General features: G+C 47.9%; 1 long non-coding RNA gene across 1 annotated transcript; it reads left to right on the forward strand.

Moving 5' to 3' along the window:
* The first annotated feature begins 3,805 nt into the window (after positions 1-3,805).
* LOC139027060 (uncharacterized) lies at positions 3,806-5,387 on the forward strand. Its single transcript, XR_011479092.1, has 3 exons — positions 3,806-4,592; positions 4,653-4,855; positions 4,935-5,387. It is a non-coding gene; the product is annotated as an uncharacterized lncRNA (long non-coding RNA).
* Positions 5,388-6,691: the final 1,304 nt, after the last annotated feature.

Below are 6,691 nucleotides of genomic sequence, written 5' to 3' on the forward strand. Positions count from 1 at the left end.
ATTCTGTGATATACTGTAATATACTGTAATATACTGTAGTATTCTGTAAAATACTGTATATAGTGTAATATAGTGTAATATTCTGTGATATACTGTAATATACTGTAATGTGGTGTAATATAGTGTAATATTCTGTGATATACTGTAATATACTGTAATGTAGTGTAATATTCTGTGATATACTGTAATATACTGTAATGTAGTGTAATATTCTGTGATATACTGTAATATACTGTAATGTAGTATAATATTCTGTGATATACTGTAATATACTGTAATGTAGTGTAATATTCTGTGTCTCCTGCCAAACCTCCTCCCAGCCTCCCTGACGTCCCCATTTACAGCTCTCTGGACCGGTTTATAACGGAAAAAACCAACAAAGCATTATTATGTAGTGCTGTGAGAATCCAGGAGTTTCTTGTTATTTTATGTAGATTGAAAAGGCTTGTTCCCAATGTAAAACTTTCCAGCCCTGCCGGCTGGCCTGCTTTCCTACTGGCCTGCTTTCCTGCTGGCCTGCTTTCCTGCTGGCCTGCTTTCCTGCTGGCTCCTGCTTTCCTGCTGGCCTGCTTTCCTGCTGGCTGCTTTCCTGCTGGCCTGCTTTCCTGTGGTCTGCTTTCCTGCTGGCCTGCTTTCCTGCTGGTCTGCTTTCCTGCTGGTCTGCTTTCCCTGCCTGGCTGCTTTCCTGCTGGTCCTGCTTTCCTGCTGGTCTGCCTTTCCCTGCTGGCTCTGCTTCCTGCTGCCTGCTTTCCTGCTGCCTGCTTTCCTGCTGGCCTGCTTTCCTGCTGGTCTGCTTTTCCTGCTGGTCTGCTTTCCTGGCTGGCCGCTTTCCTGCTGGTCTGCTTTCTGCTGGTCTGCTTTCCTGCTGGCCTGTGGTCCACGGCGGAGACATAGTCCTCCTCTGTTCCTGTTGGGTCTCTGCAGCAGACTGACTCTGTTCCTGTTGGTCTCTGCAGCAGACTGACTCTGTTCCTGTTGGTCTCTGCAGCAGACTGACTCTGTTCCTGTTGGTCTCTGCAGCAGACTGACTCTGTTCCTGTTGGTCTCTGCAGCAGACTGACTCTGTTCCTGATGGTCTCTGCAGCAGACTGACTCTGTTCCTGTTGGTCTCTGCAGCAGACTGACTCTGTTCCTGTTTGGTCTCTGCAGCAGACTGACTCTGTTCCTGTTGGTCTCGCAGCCTCTCTGTTCTGTTGGTCTATGCAGCAGACTGCCTCTGTCCTGATGGTCTCTGCAGCAGACTGCCTCTGTTCCTGTTGGTCTGCAGCAGACTGACTCTGTTCCTGTTGGTTCTTGCAGCAGACTGACTCTGTTCCTGTTGGTCTCTGCAGCAGACTGACTCTGTTCCTGTTGGTCTCTGCAGCAGACTGACTCTGTTCCTGTTGGTCTCTGCAGCAGACTGACTCTGTTCCTGTTGGGTCTCTGCAGCAGACTGACTCTGTTCCTGTTGGTCTCTGCAGCAGACTGACTCTGTTCCTGTTGGTCTCTGAGAAAACTGACTCTGTTCCTGATGGTCTCTGCAGCAGACTGACTCTGTTCCTGTTGGTCCTCTGCAGCAGACTGACTCTGTTCCTGTTGGGTCTCTGCAGAAAACTGACTCTGTTCCTGTTGTCTCTGCAGCAGACTGACTCTGTTCCTGTTGGTCTCTGCAGCAGACTGACTCTGTTCCTGTTGGTCCTCTGCAGCAGACTGACCTCTGTTTCCTGTTGGTCTCTGGCAGCAGACTGACTCTGTTCCTGTTGGTCTCTGCAGCAGACTGACTCTGTTCCTGGTTGGTCTCTGCAGCAGACTGACTCTGTTCCTGTTGGTCTCTGCAGCAGACTGACTCTGTTCCTGTTGGTCTCTGCAGCAGACTGACTCTGTTCCTGTTGGTCTCTGCAGCAGACTGACTCTGTTCCTGTTGGTCTCTGCAGCAGACTGACTCTGTTCCTGTTGGTCTCTGCAGCAGACTGACTCTGTTCCTGTTGGTCTCTGGCAGCAGACTGACTCTGTTCCTGTTGGTCTCTGCAGCAGACTGACTCTGTTCTGATGGCTCTGCCAGCAGACTGACTCTGTTCCTGATGGTCTCTGCAGCAGACTGACTCTGTTCCTGTTGGTCTCTGCAGCAGACTGACTCTGTTTCCGTGGTCTCTGCAGCAGACTGACTCTGTTCCTGTTGGTCCTCTGCAGCAGACTGACTCTGTTCCTGTGGTCTCTGCAGCAGACTGACTCTGTTCCTGATGGTCTCTGCAGCAGACTGACTCTGTTCCTTGGTTCTGCAGCAGATGACTCTGTTCCTGTTGGTCTCTGCAGCAGACTGCCTCTGTTCCTGTTGGGTCTCTGCAGCAGACTGACTCTGTTCCTGTTGGTCCTCTGCAGCAGACTGACTCTGTTCTGTTGGTCTCTGCAGCAGACTGACTCTGTTCCTGTTGGTCTCTGCAGCAAGACTGACTCTGTTCCTGTTGGTCTCTGCAGCAGACTGACTCTGTTCCTGATGGTCTCTGCAGCAGACTGACTCTGTTCCTGTTGGTCTCTGCAGCAGACTGACTCTGTTCTGATTGGTCTCTGCAGCAGACTGACTCTGTTCCTGTTGGTCTCTGCAGCAGACTGACTCTGTTTCCTGTTGGTCTCTGCAGCAGACTGACCTGTTCCTGTTGGTCTCTGCAGCAGACTGACTCTGTTCCTGTTGGTCTCTGCAGCAGACTGACTCTGTTCCTGTTGGTCTCTGCAGCAGACTGACTCTGTTCCTGAATGGTCTCTGCAGCAGACTGACTCTGTTCCTGATGGTCTCTGCAGCAGACTGACTCTGTTCCTGTTGGTCTCTGCAGCAGACTGACCTGTTCCTGTTGGTCTCTGCAGCAGACTGACTCTGTTCCTGTTGGTCTCTGCAGCAGACTGACTCTGTTCCTGTTGGTCTCTGCAGCAGACTGACTCTGTTCCTGTTGGTCTCTGCAGCAGACTGACCTCTGTTCCTGTTGGTCTCTGCAGCGAACTGACTCTGTTCTGTTGGTCTCTGCAGCAGACTGACTCTGTTCCTGATGGTCTCTGCAGCAGACTGACTCTGTTCCTGTTGGTCTCTGCAGCAGACTGACTCTGTTCCTGTGGTCTCTGCAGCAGACTGACTCTGTTCCTGTTGGTCTCTGCAGCAGACTGACTCTGTTCTGTGGTCTCTGCAGCAGACTGACTCTGTTCCTGTGGTCTCTGCAGCAGACTGACTCTGTTTCCTGTTGGTCTCTGCAGCAGACTGACTCTGTTCCTGTTGGTTTGTTCAGCAGACTGACTCTGTTCCTGTTGGTCTCTGCAGCAGACTGACTCTGTTCCTGTTGGTCTCTGCAGCAGACTGACTCTGTTCCTGTTGGTCTCTGCAGCAGACTGACTCTGTTCCTGTTTGGTCTCTGCAGCAGACTGACTCTGTCCTGTGGTCTCTGCAGCAGACTGACTCTGTTCCTGTTGGTCTCTGCAGAAAACTGACTCTGTTCCTGTGGTCTCTGCAGCAGACTGACTCTGTTCCTGTTGGTCTCTGCAGCAGACTGACTCTGTTCCTGTTTTGGTCTCTGCAGCAGACTGACTCTGTTCCTGGTTGGTCTCTGCAGCAGACTGACTCTGTTCCTGTTGGTCTCTGCAGCAGACTGACTCTGTTCCTGTTGGTTCTGCAGCAGACTGACTCTGTTCCTGTTGGTCTCTGCACAGAGACTATTTCATACCAACCGGCCCAGAAAGACCATTCATTTTATCTGCATCTGAATACATAGCAAGAAAATGTATTAAAAACATCACAATATTACTTGTGATCAAAGTTTCAATCTTGGATGTTTATCTTGGATATAGGTCTGGTTTAATCTGAACTTCTCTTTCTACTTCTAGAAGAAGAACCTCAGCCTGGTTCCACCACTGATATTCTGATCGACGCTACCCCCCTCCGTCCACCCAATCCAGAGCGACGAGGGAGATGAGCTCCTCCCACCCGAGGAGAGGGGCTAGGGGAGGGGCTAGGAGAAGGGGATGGGCTATGGGACACCATGGGCCAACCAACAGAGAGGAGCAGCGACCGGCCCACTCCTGAAGCACCAATCATTACTAGCCCTCCTCAGACTCACAAACCTGATGTCTATGACCTGGAGTGGAGGGCGGGACGTGACCGGGACATCCAATCAACGCATACTTTGTCAAGTATCGCAAGGTGAGTCCAGAGAGGGAGACCAGGAGTTTTACTTACCATGTCATTGTACCCTGACCAGGAAAAACTCCAGGCCTAGGTAGGGATAAAGCACCTGAATGTTAGTGTAGTAGAGAAGAAGAGTGAAGAAGAGTGTAGTAGAGTAAAGTAGAGTGTAGTAGAGTAGAGTGTAGCAGAGTAGAGCATTGTAGAGTGTAGTAGAGTGGAGTAAAATAGAGTGGAGTAGAGCGGAGTGTAGTAGAGTGTAGTAGGTAGAGATGGTAGAGTAGAGTGGAGTAGAGTAGAGTGGGGTAGAGTAAAGTGGAGTAGAGTAGAGCATTGTAGAGTGTAGTAGAGTGGAGTAGAATAGAGTGGAGTAGAGCGGAGTGTAGTAGAGTGTAGTAGAGTAGAGTGGAGTAGAGTAGAGTGTAGTAGAGTGGAGTAGAGTGGAGTAAAAGTAGAGGAGAGTGGAGTAGAATGAGTGGAGTAGAGTGTAGTAGAGTAGAGTGTAGCAGAGTAGAGTGGAGTAGAGTAGAGTGGAGTAAAGTAGAGGAGGGTGGAGTAGAATAGAGTGGAGTAGAGTGTAGTAGAGTAGAGTGTAGCAGAGTAGAGTGGAGTAGAGTGGAGTAAAGTAGAGGAGAGTGGAGTAGAATAGAGTGGAGTAGAGTGTAGTAGAGTAGAGTGTAGCAGAGTAGAGTGGAGTAGAGTAGAGTTGAGTAAGTAGAGGAGAGTGGAGTAGAATAGAGTGGGTAGAGCGGAGTGTAGTATAAGTGTAGTAGAGTGGAGCATTGTATAGTAGAGTGTAGTAGAGTAGAGGAGAGTGGGAGTAGAGTGGAGTAAAGTAGAGTGGAGTAGAGTGGAGTGTAGCGGAGTATAGTGGTAGAGTGTAGAGTATAGAAGAGTGTGATAGAGTAGAGTGGAGTAAGAGTGAGTGGTGGGTAGAGTGTAGTAAAATAGAGTAAGTGGAGTGGAGAAGATTGTAGTATGGTAGAGTAGAGCAGTAGAGTGGAGTGGAGTGTAGTAGAGTAGAGTGGAGTAGATTTTTGTAAAATAGAGTAGAGTGGAGTAGATAGTAAGTATGGGTAGAGTAGAGTGGAGTAGAGTGTAGTATGGTAGAGTAGAGTGGAGTAGAGTGGTAGTATGGTAGAGTAGAGGGGAGTAGAGTGTAGTATGGTAGAGTAGAGTGGAGTAGAGTGTAGTATGGTAGAGTAGAGTGGAGTAGAGTGTAGTATGGTAGAGTAGAGTGGAGTAGGGTGTAATGTAGAGTAGAGTAGTAGGTGTAGTATGGTAGAGTAGAGTGAGAGTGTAGTATGGTAGAGTAGAAGTGGAGTAGAGTGTAGTATGTAGAGTAGAGTGGTAGTGTAGTATGGTAGTAGAGTGGAGTAGAGTGGTAGTATGGTAGATGGGTAGAGTAGTAGGTAGAGTAGAGTGGGTAGTGTAGTATGGTAGAGTAGAGTGAGTGAGTTGTAGTAGAGTAGGTAGTAGAGTGTAGTATGGTAGAGTTAGAGTGGAGTAGAGTGTAGTATGGTAGAGTAGAGTGGAGTAGAGTGTAGTATGGTAGAGTAGAGTGGATAGAGTGTAGTATTGTAGAGTAGAGTGGAGTAAAGTGTAGTATGGTAGAGTAGAGTGGAGTAGAGTGTAGTATGGTAGAGTAGAGTGGAGTAGAGTGTAGTATGGTAGAGTAGAGTGGAGTAGAGTGTAGTATGGTAGAGTAGAGCAGTAGAGGAGGGTAATCCTTTATTTGAATAGTCCATCTGTAGATACTCTACAGACAAACTTTCAGGAACAGTTCAACTATCTACTAACCCAGTGAGATATACTGGATGGAAAATGGGGGAAAATCCACCCATTTTTTTTACATTTTCAACATTGAAATGCAACCAAAAATGACAGAGTCACCCATGATTCACCTAACAATATTTTAAAGAGTACTTTAAGCATATGCTTCAGTTTCAAGTCTCCACCGTCTCCACTAACCAAAGTTAATTGTATGGATTTTTTTCCTATTAATAATGTAAACTGAACATCTGTACAGAAAGACTCATGTGAAAGCCAAATTACAGAGGAGGAACTTCTAGATGCTATATAAAGCCTTTAAGGCTGAGAAAAGTCCGGGCTGGATGACACACCCAGTGGAGGTAACAAAAGCAATTTAGGTAAAAAAGGTCAAACAGAACGGATAGACGCAATAAAAACTGTACCTTAGAGGCTCAGAATAAAATGAGTGGAAAAAACAAAAAGAAATGGAGGAACTTATTGAACCAGATCCAGCATAACCTGTGGAGGGTATAACCAAACTCCAGGGCTGGGTGCATACCAGTGGAGTATACCAAACTCCAGGGCTGGGTGGCATACCAGTGGAGGTATACCAAACTCCAGGGCTGGGTGGCATACCAGTGGAGGTATACCAAACTCCAGGGATGGATGGCATACCTGTGGAGGTATAACCAAACTCCAGGCTGATGGCATACCAGTGGAGGTATACCAAACTCCAGGCTAGATGGCATACCAGTGGAGGTATACACAAACTCCAGGGCTGGATGACATACCAGTGGA

This window comes from Salvelinus sp. IW2-2015, unplaced genomic scaffold (assembly GCF_002910315.2).
Source record: "Salvelinus sp. IW2-2015 unplaced genomic scaffold, ASM291031v2 Un_scaffold7104, whole genome shotgun sequence".
NCBI lineage: Eukaryota > Metazoa > Chordata > Actinopteri > Salmoniformes > Salmonidae > Salvelinus > Salvelinus sp. IW2-2015.